This window comes from Schistocerca nitens, chromosome 2 (genome assembly GCF_023898315.1).
Source record: "Schistocerca nitens isolate TAMUIC-IGC-003100 chromosome 2, iqSchNite1.1, whole genome shotgun sequence".
Classification (NCBI taxonomy): Eukaryota; Metazoa; Arthropoda; class Insecta; order Orthoptera; family Acrididae; genus Schistocerca; species Schistocerca nitens.
In genome coordinates, this window is record NC_064615.1 from 1,171,315,465 (window position 1) to 1,171,338,955 (window position 23,491).

Consider the following 23,491-nt stretch of genomic DNA (forward strand, 5'->3'; position numbering starts at 1 on the left):
CTTCTTCACCTGATCTTGCGCCCTCGGATTTTCACCTTTGCCGCTCTCTATTGGCCAATATTCAAGGAACTTCCTTTCGGGATGAAAATGAGCTCAGAACACGACTCCACTAGGTCTCCGCCCCAACTCACGTGAATTCTACAGTCGTGGAATAAAGAAGTGACTCCAACGTTGAGAATAAATTATTGATGACTAAAGCCTCTGTTATGTACATCTGCTTATGAAAAAACTCTACAAACGTATGCACCGACCAAATATTTCCACTATCTGAATTTTATGGCAGGGTTTTTTTGTTGTACGTATTTTATATACGGTCTCAAAGTCTATTTGATTCGTTCAGCCGGCCGCAGTGGCCGAGTGGTTCTAGGCGCTACAGTCTGGAACCGCGCGACCGCTACGGTCGCAGGTTCAAATGCTGACTCGGGCATGGATGTGTGTGATGTCCTTAGGTTAGTTAGGTTTAAGTAGTTCTAAGTTCTAGGGGACTAATGACCTTAGAAGTTAAGTCCGATAGTGCTCAGAGCCATTTCAACCATTTGATTCGTTCAACTTAATTCCTTTCCGCAGATATGTTGCTGGCACGTATACTACACAATTTTTGAAGTATGTTTCTGAAATGTTTTGTTTGTTTTGCCCTGGGGGTATCAATGTTCGTGGATGGCAGTGATACTCCCAGAATGAGATTTTCACTCTGCAGCGGAGTGTGCGCTCATGTGAAACTTCCTGGCAGATTAAAACTGTGTGCGCCGACCGAGACTCGAACTCGGGACCTTTGCCTTTCGCGGGCAAGTGCTCTACCAACTGAGCTACCGAAGCGCGACTCACACCCGGCCCTCACAGCTTTACTTCTGCCAGTATATCGTCTCCTATCTTCCAATCTTTACAGAAGCTCTCCTGCGAAGAGCACTTGCCCGCGAAAGGCAAAGGTCCCGAGTTCGAGTCTCGGTCGGCGCACACAGTTTTAATCTGCCAGGAAGTTTCGGCAGTGATACTGGTTGAGTGCAAAAAACAAACTGTTAAAAATTATACAGACCTTTGCACCTTCCCACCATATTGACATACTTACACTGAAATCCTGCTACAGCATATGCAAGAGCACATTATTGCACAAAATTCCAAAGTAAGTGGGCAATGCAGAATCACCGTGAGTCATGTACAGAATTTTGTACAAATGACAATCAAGAAGTAAGCAGCGGAAGAATATTTCGTTCACTATGCACCTCATAATTTAAATTTAGTACTTAAAGACACTGAATACGTTAATCGAGAAGAAACCTCCGCTGCTATTCGAAACATTTGTGGACGTCGACAATTAATTTGGGTGTACCATGATAGGGTGGCAGGATTCAAAACTTTGTTGCAAGAATAGTTCAACGTTAATGCTAAATTTAAACTAAATCCAGCGCAATGAGCTGCCACATGCGACACCACTTATGCACCTAAGGAGAATCCCTGTGACGTATTTAAGCATGATATAAAACTAAGTTGTATGGGTAAAAATGTAACGAAGAAGAGTAGTAATAAATCTCAAAATCAATCACCACCGCAGAGCTTGCAATCTGGCAGTACGAACAGTGCAATTGTATCTGATATCTTACGTAGGATTGGATCAAGAAGGATCGTTTGACAAACTATCTTCGAAACTCTGAACGATCGGTCGTCGATATTAAAGAAGCTCCTCAACAAGTTTTGTGGGGAGAAGAGGCTCACAGAGCTAGAATCTAGAGTGAAGAAACACTTATTGGAAATAAGCAACTAAATTTTCAGTTTAAGTGAATGAAGAATGTCATAGAAGCTTGCAGAGCAATCCAATCATTGTGTATATACGTTACCGCCTTTAACGAACATTATCAAAATGTATCATTTAACAGTGATATTCACTGAAAAACTTACTCTGGAATTTCTGCGTGATTAGTGATGGCAGTAAGTTCACTTAAAGTACAGACATCGAAAACGCCTGCTGTATTAGCAGACATGTTGTTAGTAAAATCTACTTAATTAATGTAGATTTACCATGACGACGATCATGATGTAGTTAAACAGTATATTCGACTGTTATGCGTTCGGTTGCAGGAGAAAACCTACTTCCATTCCGCAATGATCTAGGAAGTGTTATCTCGTTTCACAATACAGTAAACCGAAAATGATTAAAGTAAACACAAAATGTTCTAAAATAACAGACCATACTGCCAATATCAAAATGCGGAAATAGTTATATACATGAGATAAAACTGTAGCAGTATTTCTTTCAAATTAACAATTTGTTTGCGTTTAGTATTGCAGTATTGTGGTAGTTATTATTTTCATGATATTACTCTGCGTTGCAATTAATTAGTAATATTTTATTGCGTTTCTTATTAATGTAAGGAGGTTGTCTTACGCGTAAAAGTTGAGTACACATTTTCGTAAAAAATATTTATTTCTGTATTTCATAAAGAATTACGTGCAGCAATATGCAGTATTTATTACATGGTACCATGTAGCGGTGAAACGTTGTTTCAGTTATTGGTCTTCCTTTCTTTCCTTGGCATGTCATTTATGCCATACAGTATGGAGTCTGCTTTTTGAGGTCTTAACAAATTTTCATTTATTTACTTTGTGATCAGATACCCCTTCTGACTAACAGTCGTCAAAGTAACCACTTATTCATAGATGGGGTAATGTACCCCACCGATCATGTTAGGACAATTCAATGTAAGCCTCAACAGTGTATTGCAGCCACCCTTAGAGCAGACAAGGGAAAGATGATGTCACTGCATTGATTCGGTGCGAGACAGCTTAGCTTTGTGAGACAATAGACAGCAGTATAGCACAAACTCGTGCAACAAGGGATAAGACGGGTTTTCAAACTGACAGTTGCAGTTGTGTTATAGGATACTTGACTGGTAATGGCGCACGTGCACATCAGTCGAGCCGTTGCTGGCTGTAAGTACTCCACATTTTAGGACGAAATTACTCTCAGTCTCGCAGCTCTACCAGGGCTAAGTGGCTGCCCTGGGTGAGGACATCACAGTGCTCGAGAACACAGTAGGGCAAAAGCTGTTTGTGGTCAGTCCCTCCTGAAATTAATGCCACGATACAATATGACATCTCTGGTGTTATTCAGCATTACGTCCGACTCTTGTCCAGGTGGCAGTGGGTAGCTCCCACTATGCACCAACCGTATTCTGCCATCACCCGACGAGCATCTCACCGCAGCGATCCTTCCCCGCCGTAACGCAACCATGCACTAAATTGTACCCCGGAGCCGCAGCAGATGCGGCATCATCGACTGTGCACGTTGCTGGGTCGGAAACCGCATCACTGCCTTACGTAACTAGGGCGCGTCAGCGTTACTGGGTGTGTATACAGGTGGCCTAGCAGAACTCATCAGCCAGTTGGCCACTAACACGGTGTACTACACAATACAGATTCTTCAATAAAAGACATACTAACTTTGCAGTAACTTTTTTCTGGAGACTCTTGGGCTCCTTCCCCAAATCTCATCCCCCCTCCCAGCTGCTGGGATCTTCCTGGCTCGTACAGGAACCTCCATGCACTGGGGGCACTATGATTTCGTCGTGGTGTGTGCCATTTGTCAGTGCACAGAGTACATCTCGTTTTGTATGTTATCTTCTTTTAATAGTTGATGTGTCGTATTCTCGGAGTCGAAATTTGCGGAACAGCCCAACATTTGCCTAAACAGGCTTGACAAACCCCCTGAAAACCACACTCAGGTTGGAAGGCGTACCAGTCTACGGTCGTTGAGCCACTGTGCGGATTTAATCCAGAACCTGCTCACCTACCTCTTCCATTGTGGTATAGGAGCAGTACCGTATTGGTATGTCGTAGAAAATATTGTTAGGATTGTGTCTGATTTGACTGAAGCGTTAAAAAAAGTCAGGTAAACTGAACTAAAAATTTTGAAAGTTTTATTAATTTTATTATTTAACCTCAGTGGAAGGTAAGTGGTCCAGATGACGACGTAACACGTAAGACGCTTGTGATGATGATGGGTGGTGGGGGGTAAGGGTGGTTGTGAGGGACGGAGGTGTTGTCGAAATTGTGGTGAGTTAGGAAAGGCGAAGGTGGAAGGCATAGTGAAGCTGGATGAGTTCCCGTTGAGGCATTTGCTCTAGGAAAAACACGACTACATTTACTACTCTGCCAGACAGTCAGTCGTTTCTTTGCCTGACGACGATGGTGGAGACTGCTGTCGAAACCTCGAGGATTTTATTCGATAAGGCGCAGTTTGCAAACCGAGTGCACTGTACTCTGCTCCGCCCTTTGTCAGCACTGAGAAACAGTTGTTTGGAGTCCAGGACAGTGAGTAACGGAATCTATAACATGCAACACAATATCACACTGGTATCAAATGCGTTGCTTTACTAAGTTTGATGGTGATCGCGTTACTAACTGGACTAACAATTATTTATTCACTTCCGAAGTTCAAGATATTCAGTACATTAAACATTCGGGATGTGATACGTTTCTATAAAGTCACACCATTTCTTCACTGATTGTATGAGGAGAAAACAGTTTCATGCAAGCACCTTTCCGTATAGCATTAATTTTGGCGCTATGGTATAGTAATTAACAAGCACATCACTCCCACACATTATCGATAGCGAAAATAATATTGGATTATTCTGAAAATCTACAGTTGTGGATAAAACTTTTTCAGCAGCATTACTTTCTTTACATTGATAGTCTATAAGCACAGGCAGACATGGATGAATATTTCCTAGTCACATCCCAAACGAACGTAGTATTAAATGAAATTTAAACATTTATCTTAAACTTTTCTTTTATAAAGAAGTAAGAACTAAGTTATTTCCAAAGTAATGATTAACTGTTTATGGAATTTAAATTTTATTTCAGTTCTGCGCTATAGCACACTTGAAATATGTTTATAATTGTTCAACCAGTAAATTACTTACCTAGAATTTACTAACATCTGAAAGTCTTCCTTTAAGAACAAATACAAAATTGCTCATTGTACTTATGACTCTAAGGTGCATTTTAGGATTCAGGCAAAAAAACTAACACAGGTAACATGGCTTAGGTGAATAAACACAACAGTTAAATTTCCCCATTATGATCAATACTAACCCAATATTTGTAACGATACTAAAGAAAACAGTATTTTCCTGGAGGCGACGATGCAAAGGGCTGTGTCTATGTCTGGGAGTATTACACGGATATACAACGTGTTACTGAAACGTTGCGACGAACTTCGAGAGTTTGTCTTGAGGAATATATTGAGAATGGAAACACGTCATCCAGCAAGGCTACAGAGCGTCGAAGTCGTAGACGTTGGCGCCTGACACTAGGCAACCCGTTAAGCAGCAAACTTAACTTTGTGTGCTGACGGACAGAAGACGGAACGTCTTCAAATGTTGTTTGTTATTCTTTGAAGGCGACTGATTGCCACGATTGCTAGTGTAGAAGATGGAGCTAGCCGCTACGTGAAAAGACCTTTTGCGAATGAGATGTTCTGCTGCCTCTGTGGATGACGGTTTCGAACACAGGTTTCCATCTGCATATTTTTCTCTTGGAAGCCGCTGAAATCTCCTGTGTTTTTTCGGTATAAAGGGGAAAAGTTAACTTCAGATGGAAACCCCGGCCTGAAATCGTCATCCTCCGATGCTACAGAGAATTTCATTCACAAGTGTAAAGGCCTGCCCTACCTTCCGTCAGCGCACAAAATCACGTTTGTTGGCGTACGGTAGGTGTGGCTTAGTGGCAGCTTCGACGCTGGATGACGCGTTTCAACACTCAATTTGTTCCTCAAGGCATCCTCCACAATTCATCGATGTTGGTCGCAACATTTTCGAGACACCCTGTGAGGTCTCAACTTTGGAACACAACTCTTCTAATGAACAAGTGCTCATAACTTTCAAGGTATAGATGTTTTATTAGATTCACCAGATCAATAACAACAAAATAAACGGAAATCATGTTTTACTTTAACGTTATACAATTTTGCGATGTCTTCGTATTAGCGAACTCATATATAGCCAATTTCTCTGCTTCTATGGTGGGCAGAGATATCGAGTTCAAGTTAATGTCAGATACTAAAGTCAACGGTGTAAGAAACTTTAAATGCAACAAATGTTATACTCATGTATGTCCCATCTATGCACGAACCGTTTATGTAAATGTGTCGCCCGCTGGGAGAGGTGTAAATTGCGTGTGAGCAAACAGAGAGACCGGTGGATCTAATCTCGATTGGACCCCGGGTATCTGCGTTTGCGTTTTAACCTACCCTTCAGCTCTCAACGATGTCAATAGCAGCCAGAAACAACATGCAGTTTGGATTTGAACTAAAACTGTGGGTTCTCTTTTCCATAGTTGGACAACGGTAGGTCAGCAACACGTAAGTCGCCTAAGTGGCGTCCACTAGAAAGACATGCTCCAAGCCCTGAGCCACAGGAAATTCTTATTATTGTCTATGTACATAATTAAGATTATACAGAACCCTCATAGCGTGAGTCCTTCTCGCCCTTAGCCGCTGCTTTCTTAGTCATAAGGGGGGCTGATTGGACGCGGCCCGCCACGAATTCTTCTCCTGTGCCAAACGTTTCTCTTCAGAGCTGTACTTGTTCCTAGTTATTTATTGGATGTATTCCAATCTCCGTTTTTCTCTTCAGTTTGTACCCTTTACGGCTCCCTGTGGTACATATAATTTGCGGATGATTTAACACGTGTGCTAAAATCTAGTCAATTCTTCTTGTCAGTCTTTCCCATACGATCCTTTCTCCACAGATTATGCGTGGAACCACTTCATTCCTTGTCAGTCAACCTTGTGGTATAGTCCAAAGATAGTGTTAGATACGATTTCAATGCATTTCATGTCTTATTTTGAACTTTAACTGTGAACATGATGTCTATGAGATTGAAGTAAAGAGTCTTGTAAAATTGTCGTGTCCTCTGATACTTTAACTGTCAGAGACCACTGTAAATACTCAGAAAATTCCTGTGGAAATGGATTATACTAAAGCGGGCAACGATCAAATGAGAATGGAGGGTTGGATATCAGTTTTACCGAGATCAGTTTAATTTACTCTTTATGTATTAAAGGTTCAAAAGCCGGCCATGGTGGCCGAGCGGTTCTAGGCGCTTCAGTCCGGAGCCGCGCGACTGCTACGGTCGCAGGTTCGAATCCTGCCTCGGGCATGGATGTGTGTGATGTCCTTAGGTTAGTTAGGTTTAAGTAGTTCTAAGTTCTAGGGGACTGATGACCTCAGATGTTAGGTCCCATAGTGCTCAGAGCCATTTGAACCATTTGAAAGGTTCAAAAACAAAAATTTGAAGTTCATCAGTTGGGACTTGGCGTTTGACGTCCACTTGATGGTCAGTAAGCGGAAGGCCTCTTCACGTAGTTGATTGTGTATGTGTGTGGTTGAGGTGCAGGGAAATTGGGGGGGGGGGGCTATGATATTGCCACAGTAGGAACTCCAGTGTGCTGTTTCGGGAACCTGGAACTATTGGCCACTACACTGGCTTGGTGGCAGCTCAGTACATCCCTCATAATCGATACGTCATTTATGAACATGCAAATCTGTCAGTGCTATACAAAAATAATTGTTCATCCACTTAGAAACTAAGAGGTATTATTTTAAGACTCGGCCCAATATTTACAAGTGACACGGGTTTCTGTAATACAGCAAAGGCTCTAAGAAGACGATAAAGTAGACTAGAATATATCAAATATATGATTTTAAATATGACCAGTAGGTCTGTTAAACAAAAAAAAAAAAAAAAACACTGACTAACAATAAATGGTGGAAGTGATCCGGCGACACGGTTTTAATATTAAAGCTGCACCAAATACTAGGCTTCGATGACAAAGCGCCAGCACAAAGAAGCCGTACTACCTATTCACAGGCTGCTTAGCACAACAGAATGGCTATGCCGTATTGGTAAACAACTACACAGGGTGCTAAGTTTCACAATATACCGCTCAACCACAATTACGTTTCCAGCAGTGGCAGTGAATGCATAGTGTGGTGTCAATATTGTACAATGCGACCACACTCAGATCACTAGCAAAGGTCAATAAATAAAGTGAATAAGTAACTGCAATGGAGGACCACTACTAATCCACAGGGACCCAGCAATCTTCTCGGCACGGCACCACTTAAATCCCGACGGTACAACAGTACTGTATGTTCATATTTACATCAGTTAACCAAACGGAAGACACACAGTGACAACCAAATGCACATTTTGAAAAACGAGTTTGCACTTCTGAATATCTCAGAGGACCCAACAAGCTGATTCAGAAACACAACGATCAGACTACAATGTCCGCTACCTCATCATCAACGCGAAACCAAAGGAATTACGCTTTGCAATACGTACCCACATAATCAATGCAGAAATGGCAAGAAACATGATGTGAAAAGCCTAAGGCCCTTTTAGCTTACATATGTTTGCAACGCCATAATGCTCAGTACCGACGCTCAGCCATGTGGACTATGAGTTCAACGACACTCGGTAACAAGCAACCAACTAGACACTGACCTACCTTTTCGGAAGAGTTAGTCCATGCAGGAAATACACCATAGCGACGCACAGCAGACAACTTCTTACGGCGGATTGCAATTCGATGTTCAGCGTACAGTTGCTGCGTCTCACCTCGGTGGTTAAAACACCCCTAACCACTTCGCTGAAAATGGTGTCGTGGTCTGCAACACCCCAGTAAACTTTCGGAACCGATAACGCCACACAACATCGAATCACACAGGCCGGTACGACCTCTGTGGTCAACAACGTAGATATCACAAATAGCCCCGGTTAAATCACACAGTACACGAAATCTTTAACAACCGCCAGGCCATCCCATTACTACCACCCCCAAGAGCATCAGAGTACAACGGCACGCCAGAACTCGACGCCGCCACTGCAGAGCTTCTAGACAAAGCTCTTATTGGGCTAGACCCCGGTCACTCAGTGAGAGCTACCCAAGCAGTCCTTTTCGTGTAGTGGCTGTTTCCGCCGTCAATAATGTTGCACTAAATACAATGATGTTACTTCTAACCACAGAGAATAAAGTCAATGAAACTGTTCAAAAACTAAAAAATAAAAGGTCTGTAGGCTTAGATGAAGTACCAATGTGTGTACTGAACAAGGCCCCTTTACAAATATAATAAGTGAATCCTTCACATCAGGAACATTTATAGAGTAGTTAAAACAGGTAAGAGTAGTACCTTTGCTTAAGAAAGGTAATGCAGAAGACATAGAAAATTACCGGCCCATTTCCTTGCTGTCAGCATTCTCAAAAATAATAGAAGCAATTATGAAAGACAGATTAATGAATTACCTGAATAAATACAATCTTTTAAGCGAATCACAGTTTGATTTCCGAAGTGGCAAAAATACGGAGTCAGCCATAGTAGAGTTCCCAACGGTTCCACCTGACGCTCTTGATACAGATGAGTATGTCACAGGCATATTTTTGGATCTTTCTAAGGCGTTTGACACAGTGGACCACAAGATTCTATTAAATAATTAGGAATTAGGAATAAGAGGGGCAGCTAATGACTGGTTTCGATCATACCTAGCAGACAGGGTAGAGATAACACTTACTTCAAATAGATGTAAACATTTAGTAAAACACTTATCAGAATCAAAATACATTAATAAAGGGGCTCCGCAAGGTGGCATATTAGGACCAACAGTATTCCTGATATACATCAATGACTTTACCACTAGTGTTACTCATGGTAAAAAAATTCTCTTCGCTGATGACAACAATATTATAGTCACAGAGAAAACAAGAGAACTCCTTGCCGAGAAAGCAAATGAAACTCTCAAGGCAGTTTATGTATGGTCAATAAGCAATAAAGTGACATTGAACATAAAAAAAACTAACTTCAGTTTGAAGAGGAAAAATTACAATGTTAAATAAAATGTAGATAGCACCGCTATAGACGGTGTAACAAATGCAGAATTTCTAGGAATCAATATAGATTTTCTGTTGAAGTGGTGTGAACACACGAAGGTACTTGCAAACAGAATAGCACCAACATGTTATGCCCTTAGAATCCTATCATCAGTGTGTAACATGCAGTGTCTTTTAATTACATACTATTCATGTGTGCACTTAATTCTTAGCTATGGCATTTTTTGGGGAGGAAACGCACAAAATATGAACACAATTTTCAAATTCCAGAAAAGATCCATAAGAATAATAAGCAAAAATACTAGTCGAGCTCATTGTAAAGACCTGTTCAAAACACTGTGGATTTTAACTGCTCCACGTGAATACATTTACCAGTCAGTTATACAAATCAAAAATAACATTGCTAATTAGCACTAATTACCAGCTCTGTCCATGACTTTGCAACAAGAGATGGACTCAACTTACATTTACCAAGAAAACGTAAACATAAAACTCAAAATGCATATTCTACCAAGGAATGAAACTCTGAAATAAATTACCAAAAGAGATTAAAGACATTGCAAAACCACACTTATTTAAAAAGCCAGCTAAAAAGTACCTGTTATGCAATACATTTTATACATTGAAGGATTGCTTAGATAAAACAGAGTAGGGTTTGATTAAAAAATGTTGTACAGATAAATTATCATAATAATGATTATAAAACATCCAGAATTCCACATGACACCTTAACGTCATGTTTTTTTCCTTCTTCTTTCTTTTCTAGAAATACTTACCCCCAAGCTATGCATAGCACATTACTAACACCTCTTCCTGTTTTTGAGCTCAACATCTCACTCATTATGGAGGGATGATGACTCAGATTTTCAGGATGGCAAATGGGAAGTTGCGGTACAGAAAATGGCCCAGAGATCACCATTGTGTGTGTGTGTGTGTGTGTGTGTGTGTGTGTGTGTGTGTGTGTAGTGAGTGAAGTGTTATGAAACAATGTGTGTATGGTGAGTGCAGTGAGTGATAGTGAGATATGAGTGTATTGTGTGACATTACATTATTTAATTAATTATTTGTAAAAAAGTATTGCATACCAGGAGAAAATCTAATGATTGTGTCTAACTAGAAGTCTGTAAATATATGTCTATACGAATTAGCTTATTTTAAATTGGTCTATACTTGTAAATACTTTGACATGTCCTATATCCTTGTAACAAGACATCTACTGGTGAATAAAGCTACTACTACTACTACTACTACTACTACACTACTGGACATTAAAATTGCTACACCACGAAAATGACGTGCTACAGATGCGAAATTTAACCCACAGGAAGAAGATACTGTGATATGCAAATGATTAGCTTTTCTGAGCATTCACACAAGGTTGGCACCGGTGGCGACACCTTCAACGTGCTGACATAAGGAAAGTTTCCAACTGATTTCTCATACACAAACAGCAGTTGACCGGCGTTGCTGGTGAAACGTTGTTGTGGTGCCTCGTGTAAGGTGGAGAAATGCGTACCATGACGTTTCCGACTTTGATAAAGGTCGGATTGTAGCCTACCGCGATTGCGGTTTATCGTATCGCGATATTGATACTCGCATTGGTCGAGATCCAATGTCTGTTAGCAGAATATGGAATCAGTGGGTTCAGGAGGGTGATAGGGAACGCCGTGCTGGATCCCAACGGCCTCGTATCATCAGCTGTCGAGATGACAGGCATCTTATTCGCATGGCTGTAACGGATCGTGCAGCCACGTCTCCATCCCTGAGTCAACAGATGGGGACGTTTTCAAGACAACAACCATCTGCACGAACTGTTCGACGACGTTTGCAGCAGCATGGACTATCAGTTCGGAGACCATGGCTGCGATTACCCTTGATGCTGCATCACAGACAGGAGCACCTGCGATGGTGTACTCAACAACGAACCTCGATGCACGAATGGCTAAACGTCATTTTTTCGGATGAATCCAGATTCTGTTTACTGAATCATGATGGTCGCATCCGTGTTTGGCGACATCGCGGAGAACGCACATTGGAAGCGTGTATTCGTCATCGCCATACTGGCGTATCATTTGGCGTGGTGGTATGGGGTACCAATCGGTTACCTCTTGTTCGCAATGACGGTACTTTGAACAGTGGATGTTACATTTCAGATGTGTTACGACACGTGGCTCTACCCTTCATTCGATCCCTGCGAAACCCTACATCACAGCACGACCGCATGTTGCAGGTCCTGTACGGGCCTTTCTGGATAGAGAAAATGCTGCCCTGGCCAGCACATTCTCCAGATCTCTCACCAACTGGAAACGTGTGGTGAATGGTGACAAAGCAACTGGCTCGTCACAAAACGCCATTCCATATTCTTGATGAACTGAGGTACCGTGTTGGAGCTGCATGGGCAGCTGTACCTGTACACACCATCCAAGCTCTGTTTGACTCAATGCCCAGTCATATCAAGGCCGTTATCACGGCCAGAGGTGGTCGTTCTGGGTACTGATTTCTCAGGATCTATGCACCCAAACTGCTTGAAAATGTAATCACATGTCAGTTCTAGTATAATATATTTGTCCAATGAATACCCGTTTATCATCTGCATTTCTTCTTGGCGTAGCAATTTTAATGGCCAGTACTTTACTACAACAGCGCCATCCTACACAAGCATACAAAATACGGCTACCAAACGAACTGGGACACATACAGAGGAACTATTTACATCGGTGAGTGCAGCAAGAATTCAAAAGTGTCGGTGTGCAAACCAACGGTACAACATTCTCCCCCAAAACCGTTACCCACTAAAAGGCTTAAGCTGCAAGACATGGGCCCGAAGCACCTTCCTATTCTTACTATCTTGCAGCTTTGCCGTCACAACAGTAATGAAACCTTGTAGGGACCTTTTAAAAGGGACAATAGCTTCTTAGATATTTTTGCACCGGCCTTACTCATGACCGTAAAATTCTTCATGAACACCCTATTGCCTATTCGTTAACTAAGTGGCTGTCTTCGCTGACTGTATTTTTCGAGGTCTTTTGCCACTGTTCTCTAATATAATTGAGGGAAAACTTTTCTGGCAGTAAATCCATGATTCCCCACAAGTTTCTCAACTGGGAGTTTTGGCTGGTATATTCAAATGGCTCTCACGCCTGCCCCTATTAAAGACATATGCTAACTAATGTAGTGTTTCGTCCCACTTCATCTGATTTTTATGTGTTTAAGCAATAAGAACCGTCTATATATTTCTGTTGACACTTTCAGCAAAGGACAGGTTTGCTTGATATGGTGTATTACGAGGATGCTTAATGCCCAAGTCAAAACAAAAGTTGTTATCAGAACCAAATGCATCCCTCACAGCATCCACAGTTGCACTTGCTGTAGCAGCTCTAGTGGGTACCAGCCAATTAAATCCAGACAAGGCATCAACAGCTATGCATATACACTCCTGGAAATTGAAATAAGAACACCGTGAATTCATTGTCCCAGGAAGGGGAAACTTTATTGACACATTCCTGGGGTCAGATACATCACATGATCACACTGACAGAACCACAGGCACATAGACACAGGCAACAGAGCATGCACAATGTCGGCACTAGTACAGTGTATATCCACCTTTCGCAGCAATGCAGGCTGCTATTCTCCCATGGAGACGATCGTAGAGATGCTGGATGTAGTCCTGTGGAACGGCTTGCCATGCCATTTCCACCAGGCGCCTCAGTTGGACCAGCGTTCGTGCTGGACGTGCAGACCGCGTGAGACGACGCTTCATCCAGTCCCAAACATGCTCAATGGGGGACAGATCCGGAGATCTTGCTGGCCAGGGTAGTTGACTTACACCTTCTAGAGCACGTTGGGTGGCACGGGATACATGCGGACGTGCATTGTCCTGTTGGAACAGCAAGTTCCCTTGCCGGTCTAGGAATGGTAGAACGATGGGTTCGATGACGGTTTGGATGTACCGTGCACTATTCAGTGTCCCCTCGACGATCACCAGTGGTGTACGGCCAGTGTAGGAGATCGCTCCCCACACCATGATGCCGGGTGTTGGCCCTGTGTGCCTCGGTCGTATGCAGTCCTGATTGTGGCGTTCACCTGCACGGCGCCAAACATACATACGACCATCATTGGCACCAAGGCAGAAGCGACTCTCATTGCTGAAGACGACACGTCTCCATTCGTCCCTCCATTCACGCCTGTCGCGACACCACTGGAGGCGGGCTGCACGATGTTGGGGCGTGAGCGGAAGACGGCCTAACGGTGTGCGGGACCGTAGCCCAGCTTCATGGAGACGGTTGCGAATGGTCCTCGCCGATACCCCAGGAGCAACAGTGTCCCTAATTTGCTGGGAAGTGGCGATGCGGTCCCCTACGGCACTGCGTAGGATCCTACGGTCTTGGCGTGCATCCGTGCGTCGCTGCGGTCCGGTCCCAGGTCGACGGGCACGTGCACCTTCCGCCGACCACTGGCAACAACATCGATGTACTGTGGAGACCTCACGCCCCACGTGTTGAGCAATTTGGCGGTACGTCCACCCGGCCTCCCGCATGCCCACTATACGCCCTCGCTCAAAGTCCGTCAACTGCACATACGGTTCACGTCCACGCTGTTGCGGTATGCTACCAGTGTTAAAGACTGCGATGGAGCTCCGTATGCCACGGAAAACTGGCTGACACTGACGGCGGCGGTGCACAAGTGCTGCGCAGCTAGCGCCATTCGACGGCCAACACCGCGGTTCCTGGTGTGTCCGCTGTGCCGTGCGTGTGATCATTGCTTGTACAGCCCTCTCGCAGTGTCCGGAGCAAGTATGGTGGGTCTGACACACCGGTGTCAATGTGTTCTTTTTTCCATTTCCAGGAGTGTATAAACATTCCCCTTTTTAGAGCTAGAGAACGGAGCAACAAAGTCTATAAAATCATCCCTATGGCTTTCTCTGCAGGCTGGGTGACCATATATCCTGTTGAGGCATTTTGAGCTTGCTTGCTAAGAGCATATTCCTGACAATCCTTCACAGACTTCCTTATATCCCCATCAATGCCTGCCAAAGGAAAATGTTCCCTTATCTTCACCATCATTTTATACAAACCAATCCAAAGTACCCGCCCGCCCCAATCAGAGAAACGCGAAACTAATGTAGAAGAGACGTCACTTCAGCAGCGGGAACTAAGACATTCGCCCGATATTCATCACACTTCTGACAACGGAGGAACTCCTTCCTAATAAAAAGGGATAACTTTCCTCTGCCTTAATATTTCTGTCAATAATCTCCCTCAATATGATAATTCACATTTTTTTTATTAATAGTTCCAGGTATTTTGATAGCATAGCATTTAATTCATATGAGACCTAATCAAATTCTTTCACACAATGCTCGTCCCAACCCTGCTTTACGAGTATCCAGTTCAAGGTGTCAGCACCACATTATCCATCCCGTTTATATGTGTTACTAGGAACAGAAATGTCAGTGTCTGCATCGCTCAATGCGCTATCTGCCCAGTTCTTCTTGGACACCCCAACAGCTAACTAAGGGCTTGATTATCAGTATTAAGATCTAATGGTTGTTGCTCCATATATGTTTACAGCACCACTAAGGCTTCAAGCTCGGATATGGAATACGACTGTACCAAATCATGAACCCTTTGAGCGCTGTAGACGTGAAATCCCGCCGTGCTCCACCTTCCCGCAGGGGTTGCGGACTTCATTAGCCGCTGCGGTGGTATGGCCCATGGTTACTGCAGACGGCCTTCACTGTCGCGCCCTGTCGGTACTTGGAGTCCCATTGAAGACTTTTACCATCAGCCTGTTCCGCTACATGTGGCCCTGCGGACGTCTGTTGCCGCTCAGCGATACTTCCGTCAGAATTCACAGTTGCTGTTCGACATTCATGCTAGCTAGTTCGAGTATAGTTCGTGTAATCATCTGCAATCTGCTTCTGTGGTCTCGTTTAGCTTTACGCCTATTCATCTGGATTTTTAGAATGTTATAACTATTGAGTTCCACAATCAAATAGCGCACTGGCGTGGTTGCACTGACGAAGAGATATTGGAGATAGTCACAAGGAGTGACAGTGACAGTGAGTGAGGCATCTTTAATGACTGTAGTGACGATGATGATTCCTCAAAAGAAATACCGGTCAACGTATTTCACCTACTAGAATTCACCACGACAGTCCTTCGTCAGATTCTGAAAGAGAAGACGAATCGAAAGATTTGATTGGCAAAAGCGTAATTTCAGTGCAGCTCTGCATGCATTTGATGACTCATCTTGAGGACATAATTACCAGCTATCGCCTGATTCAAGTGTTCCCATATTTTTAATGCTAGTCAGAATATCTGCTGTAATGTATAGCACTTGAAACGAACCGATTTTACAATTTCACCATGGCAAATACGTCAGTATCAATTCATTCTCGACTGTCTTTCTGGAAAGATACTCGTTCTGAAAAACTATTTTGCTTTATTGGTATTTGACTTCTCATGACCCGTGTTAAAAAGTTGAGAATAAGGGAATATTGATCCAGAGATGTGCTTCTGAGAAATCCAATTTTCGGCACAGTTCTGTCCCGTAAGCGTTTCTGTTACCGTCGTGAATGTTGCATTTTTGCGAAAACTCTGATAACTGTGTAGATGACAGTTTGTTTGAAATTAGGAAAATAACTGATACAGCTCGTATTGCGTTCCGCAGTGCGTTTAATCCATACAAAAGGCTCTGTGTCGAGGAAGCCTCTTATTTTTCAAAGGTCGCTCATGTTTTAAGCAATTCACTCCTTCGAAACGAAGTAGATTTGGAATCAAGACATTTGTGTTATGCTACTGTAAAACGGGATACGTCTTGGATTTCATTGTATGCAAAGGCACACCAACAGAAATTGAAGTCCACAAGTTGGGGAATCAGGTGATATAATGTCAACACTAATGAAGCCATACTGTGAACGTGGACATACCCTGTACGTCGAAATTTGGTACACAGTATACGGTACTGTACGTAGCAACAGAAGCAATTTGCCGAAGCCACAGAAGAAATAGAAACGAGGAGAAGTTTAATTTATGTCGACTGACACAATGCTTGCCTTCAAGTTGTGTGACGGCAGAGAAGTGTTGATGTTTATTATCTGTAACACTACAGAAATGCGTGACAAAGGAAAGACCAACAGGAAGACTGGCGAGAAAAGAATGAAGTCGTAGTGAGTTGTCGACCACATTGCAATTACGGGTGCAGTAGACCGCTTAGATATGCTGTTAAGCTCAGTTGGAGCTGTGCGTAAATGTGTTCAGTGATACGAAAAGCTTTTATGCCCATGTTGTGGACCTTTGTGTTATGACAGATCAGTGACATGAAGAAAAATCCCATTAGCAGATTTCCAATTATGACCGGTACGTCGACACGCAAGTCGCCGAAGTGGCCTCAACTAAAAAGACTTGCACCAGACGACACGTCTGCCTGACGGGAGGCCTTAGCCACACGATATTTCATTTCGTTTTGTGTCTGGTACGAGAACTTGTGGAAAAATTTGTTACGGAACGTAGAAGAGATAGGCAAGGAAGACGTTCCGATGACGAGATCCTCTTCGCTTTACTGTAAGGTACTTTCCAAATGTCATTTCAAGTGACCAGTCCAGGAAACATGGACCGTGGCGTAGATGTGCAGTCTGCTCGAAACAGAATGTGCTCAGAGAAATGAAAAATGAATGCAAACCATGCAACGTACCCTTGTGTGTTGTAACAAGTTTTGAAATGTACCACACCAAGAAGAACTTTTAGCCAAATTGCTACATTTGGAAAATGAAATTAAGCACTTCCGACAAAACTAATAAAAAAACTAAAAATATAAATAAAAACACAAGAAAATCAAAAATAATACAGAAGTAATGGAACTAATACAGGGTGTTTCAAAAATGACCGGTATATTTGAAACGGCAATAAAAACTAAACGAGCAGCGATAGAAATACACCGTTTGTTGCAATATGCTTGGGACAACGGTACATTTTCAGGCGGACAAACTTTCGAAATTACAGTAGTTACAATTTTCAACAACAGATGGCGCTGCAAGTGATGTGAAAGATATAGAAGACAACGCAGTCTGTGGGTGCGCCATTCTGTACGTCGTCTTTCTGATGTAAGCGTGTGCTGTTCACAACGTGCAGGTGTGCTGTGGACAACATGGTTTATTCCTTAGAACAGATGAATTTTCTGGTGTTGGAATTCCACCGCCTAGAACACAGTGTTGTTGCAACAAGACGAAGTTTTCAACGGAGGTTTAATGTAACCAAAGGACCGAAAAGCGATACAATAAAGGATCTGTTTGACAAATTTCAACGGACTGGGAACGTGACGGATGAACGTGCTGGAAAGGTAGGGCGACCGCGTACGGCAACCACAGAGGGCAACGCGCAGCTAGTGCAGCAGGTGATCCAACAGCGGCCTCGGGTTTCCGTTCGCCGTGTTGCAGCTGCGGTCCAAATGACGCCAACGTCCACGTATCGTCTCATGCGCCAGAGTTTACACCTCTATCCATACAAAATTCAAACGCGGCAACCCCTCAGCGCCGCTACAATTGCAGCACGAGAGACATTCGCTAACGATATAGTGCACAGAATTGATGACGGCGATATGCATGTGGGCAGCATTTGGTTTACTGACGAAGCTTATTTTTACCTGGACGGCTTCGTCAATAAACAGAACTGGCGCATATGGGGAACCGAAATGCCCCATGTTGCAGTCCCATCGTCCCTGCATCCTCAAAAAGTACTGGTCTGGGCCGCCATTTCTTCCAAAGGAATCATTGGCCCATTTTTCAGATCCGAAACGATTACTGCATCACGTTATCTGGACATTCTTCGTGAATTTGTGGCGGTACAAACTGCCTTAGACGACACTGCGAACACCTCGTGGTTTATGCAAGATGGTGCCCGGCCACATCGCACGGCCGACGTCTTTAATTTCCTGAATGAATATTTCGATGATCGTGTGATTGCTTTGGGCTATCCGAAACATACAGGAGGTGGCGTGGATTGGTCTCCCTATTCGCCAGACATGAACCCTTGTGACTTCTTTTTGTGGGGACACTTTTTTTTTTCACTAGCTGCTTATATTTTATGACCCACCGTCTAATTTCTTATGGTGGGTCGTATATTGCCACTTAGCCGCTGTGACTGGGTCCGGGGTCCGCAGTGACTGAAAGTAACACCACACCGGCTCCCGTCCCCACTCACACCGTTGCCCGTGTCCCGCCACGTGGAGGCGGGCTCTGTTTAGATCCATTTGATATCTTTTCTTTTTCTTTGTGCAGCATTAGAAAAACTTATAACTAATTCAAAATCAAGTAAGATATTAATAAACAAAACGAAATTAAATATTTAGAAAGAAGGAAGGAAGAGAATTGAATAGAGAATTTATAGGTATAATATGGCCCGTCACTTGGTTGTGGGCGGCAGCCCGGGTCTTGGAATGACCCTCAAGACGCTGGCCGTTGCTCACCATGCTTTAACATCTACCATCCTAAAAACTACCTTAACTAGAAGAGATTAGGGTACGTTAAAGCTAGAAACTAAGACCTCCATGTCCAGCCTGCTAAACTATTTACGATATACAATAGAGAGGTAACTGATTTTGTGCTTGGCTCAAAGTTGCTAATGAGAGGGTACTCGTGGTAAAAGTAATAAGGTAGTGACGCTAACGGTTTGTGTTGAGCCTGCAAGGCTCCTAGTAGAGTACATCAGGCGCAAGCACCTCCCGGCCCCGCCGACAACACGACCTGAACGGTGGTTTTCCCCGATCTAGAATGGTTCAAATGGCTCTGAGCACTATGGGACTCAACTGCTGTGGTCATTAGTCCCCTAGAACTTAGAACTACTTAAACCTAACTAACCTAAGGACATCACACACATCCATGCCCGAGGCAGGATGCGAACCTGCGACCGTTGCAGTCCCCGATCTACCATAGGTATCCGTCGGGTTGGGCTCAAAAGAGAGGAACCACAATTAAGATCCTTCCGTCCAGGACGTGCGCCGCCTCTTACCAGAGGGGCGTAGGTCCCTTGAAGAGGTGCCCAACTTTAAGCTTCAGATGAGAAGTTCTTAGTATAGTGGAGGTTGAGGTATAGGCTGTGTAGGTTGGTTGTACAAACAGTTCACACTGAGCCAATGAGACTTACAATGATACGTGGTGTGGCAGTTAGCACCTTCCGGCCCCGCCAGCAACACAGCCTGAGCGGTGGTTTTTCCCGATCTACCATAGGTATCCGTCGGGTTGGGCTCAAAAGAGAGGGACCACAATTAAGATCCTTCCATACAGACTGTGCGCTGCCTCTTAACGGAAGGTGTAGGTCCCTTGAAGAGGTACCTAGCTTTGTGCTCTTATTGGACATGGAGATGCTGTTAACTATTTATATATACAGTGCAATCTGTTTTTAGGATTGTGTGTGACTTGTGCACCTCTTGTCGGTTGTTCCACTCTGTTCTTTGAATTTGACTTGGTCGACACTATGGATCATCCGCGATGGACGCTTCAATATCTGTGTTGGTGCCCTGGTCTGTATCTGTTTCTTCTTCATCACTCGTGGTGCTAATCATATCTGTATCCCCCTGGGCATCGTGACGTCTGTTTGGACCGACTTGCCTTCGGTAGGGTCTGTTGCGCAAGTATTCTATTTGTTGGATCTTCGAGATTTCGTCCGTTAGTTTGTTGAGTTCAGTCCACCTTTCCGGGTCGCGTATTATGGCATGTAGTTCGTTCTGTGTGTTCAGGCGATTTATGTGTACTGTGTGTCTTATGTTCGTGCGTTGTCCGCAGAAGAAGACAGTATGTTCAGGGGAACCTTCTTCCCGCATGTGCATCTATTAGTCTGCTGCAGACTCACGCGGTACAGGTGCGTGGGATAAGGGCCATGTCCTGTGATGAAATGTACCATACCGCGGCTGGGATCAATATGTTTTAGTTTTAGTCTTTCCCGGATGTCAGGGAAGAAGTTGTAGACACGGCGGCCCTTATCGCTGTTGGCCCACTCGCTCTGCCAGGTATCCACTCGCCATGCTCTGAGTTGGCGTGTTGTCTCAATCGGTACACCAGTGATCTGCCGAACCTGGTCTATTCTCCCCATCCTAAGCCAGTACATTGCTGCGCGGTACCTGATGGTGATATCTATGGGGAAAATTCCCATGACGACACATAGTGCGTCATTTGATGTTGTGTTGAATGCCCCTGTTAGTCGAAGTAGAACACTTCTTTGGCCTCGACGTACAATGGTTCTGTTGGTTGAGAGATTTAACCTGTGGGCCCACGTACTGGCAGCAAAGCATAGTACTGACTCGAAGAGAGCGCAATGGTATGTACGTGTCACTGACAGGGGTAGTCTGAATTGTTCCGAATTTAGCCTAGCCAGTTTGTGTAGTATCTTTTCTGCTTTGTTTGTGCATATTCGCATGTGTTCGTAGAAGTTCAATCGTTCATCAATGTATACTCCTAGATAGCGTGTGACTGCTAGTCTTTTTATGTTTGTGTCCCCGATTTTGACTATTGGGTTCCTGCGCAGGATACCCTTTAGCAATGTATAAGTTGTTTTTTTTCCTGCTATCTTTAATTTATTATCTGTGCACCATTGGGTTATTGTCCTAAGTGTTCCATTGGCTCTTTCTTCTAGCTGGGCACGGTTATTTGCTGAAATTACGACGAGTAGATCATCAGCATAAGCGAGAGCTCCATCTGTCAAGATGTGCTCCTCTAGTAACTGTAAGAGCGGTTCTATAACTATGTCCCAGAAGATGGGGCCGCAGATCGACCCTTGTGGACAGCCTTTTGTAATTCGTTTAATCGCTTTCTGGTTGTCCATTTGCCAAACGACCGTTCTGTCTCTGCAGTAGTCCATGAAACTATTACACAGAGACTCCGGTACCTGCAGGTGTCTGAGCCTCTTGAACAAGGCCGGCCACCAGAGGTTGTCGAAGGCACCTGAGATGTCTATCATAATTGCAAGTGTGTATTTGGAGGGTGTGTCATGTACTATTTGGAGTGCTCTGTTAATTGCGTCGTCTATAGATTTCCCTTCCCTGAAGCCGTATTGGTGTGGTGTCAGTCCCCGTAGTGTTCGGTGTGCTTGTAGTCTTTTGCAGAGTAGTTTTTCTTGTACTTTACCGAGTGTATTGATAAGGCAAATTGGTCTGTATGACTTGGGGTCTGATGGGTCTTTGTCTGGAGCCTTTTTGATGATAACCGCCTACGAGGTCTTCCACACTGCAGGCACACGGCCCAGCCTTAATGCATCGTTTAACAACGTTGTGAGAAACGGGGTGATCTGCGGTGCAATTTGTTTCAGTACCTCAGAGTGGATACCATCCGGTCCAGGCGCCTTTTTGTTTTTGAGTTCTGAGATCGCTGTCGCCACTTCTTCCTGCGCAAATGGACAGGTGACGGTTGGTGTGGTGTATACTGTGTCTACTTCGCGTCTCAGTGCTGCATGTTGTGGTGTGTCTGTGTCTGCGATGTCGTCGGGCAGGAGTTTGCTCAGCAGGAACTCCGCTGTGCGTCTCCAGCCCTTAGTCATCTCACCATCCTCCTGTCGCAGCGTTCCCAGAACCAGTGGGCTCTTAATTTTCTCTGTCACGATTTTGTATGGTTCCCCCCAAATGTTTAGTTGTGTTTGTGCAGCTACATGGCTGTTCCAATGATCTTTCCTGGTCTTATTCAGCTCATATTTATATTTATCCTTGGCAAGCCGGTAGTCGTGTAGTCGTAATTGTCTTTCTCTATCTGAAATTGCTCGTTGGTAAAGTTTACGTTTACGTTTTGAGTCTTGTTTGAGTCGTGTTAATTGTGTAGTCCAGGGAATATTTTGGTGTTTTGTCATTCTTTGTGTGGGTATGCAGGTGTTCTGTGTGTGTGTGATGATATCTGTGAGCATGTGTGCTCTGTAATCAACACTGCCGGTGATGTCTTGCGGTATGTGCTCACGTATTTTTTGTCTGACCCTGTCCCAGTCTGTTTTGTCAAATAATAGTCTTTTTGGTAGTGTTTCTGTGTTGACGTTTGGTGTACCACTTAAGGTTAGTGTGATGATGTTGTGGTCGCTAGCAGTGATCTGGTCAAGTACGGTCCTGTCTCGTACGTGGTTGATGGCGGCATTATTAACGAGGGTGATGTCTATGTTTGATGAACACTGTGGGGACACTTGAAAGACGAGGTGTACCGCCAGAATCCTGAAACAATTGAACAGCTGAAGCAGTACATCTCATCTGCATGTGAAGCCATTCCGCCAGACACGTTGTCAAAGGTTTCGGGTAATTTCATTCAGAGACTACGCCATATTATTGCTACGCATGGTGGATATGTGGAAAATATCATACTATAGAGTTTCCCAGACCGCAGCGCCATCTGTTGTTGACAATTGTAACTACTGTAATTTCGAAAGTTTGTCTGCCTGAAAATGTACTGTTGTCCCAAGCATATTGCAACAAACGGTGTATTTCTATCGCTGATCGTTTAGTTTGTATTGCCGTTTCAAATATACCGGTCATTTTTGAAACACCCTGTATATTTAAATTCGCCATTGCCGGTCCAAAGTCAAGATGAGAAAGAAGGATGGGAAATATAACAGTGAAAAATAAATAAATAAATGA

At 43.7% G+C, this 23,491-nt stretch overlaps 1 non-coding gene across 1 annotated transcript; it reads right to left on the reverse strand.

The window, feature by feature from the left end:
• Positions 1-742: 742 nt before the first annotated feature.
• Trnas-cga (transfer RNA serine (anticodon CGA)) lies at positions 743-818 on the reverse strand. The gene has a single exon. It is a non-coding gene; the product is annotated as a tRNA-Ser (tRNA).
• Between the last annotated feature and the right edge of the window lie 22,673 nt (positions 819-23,491).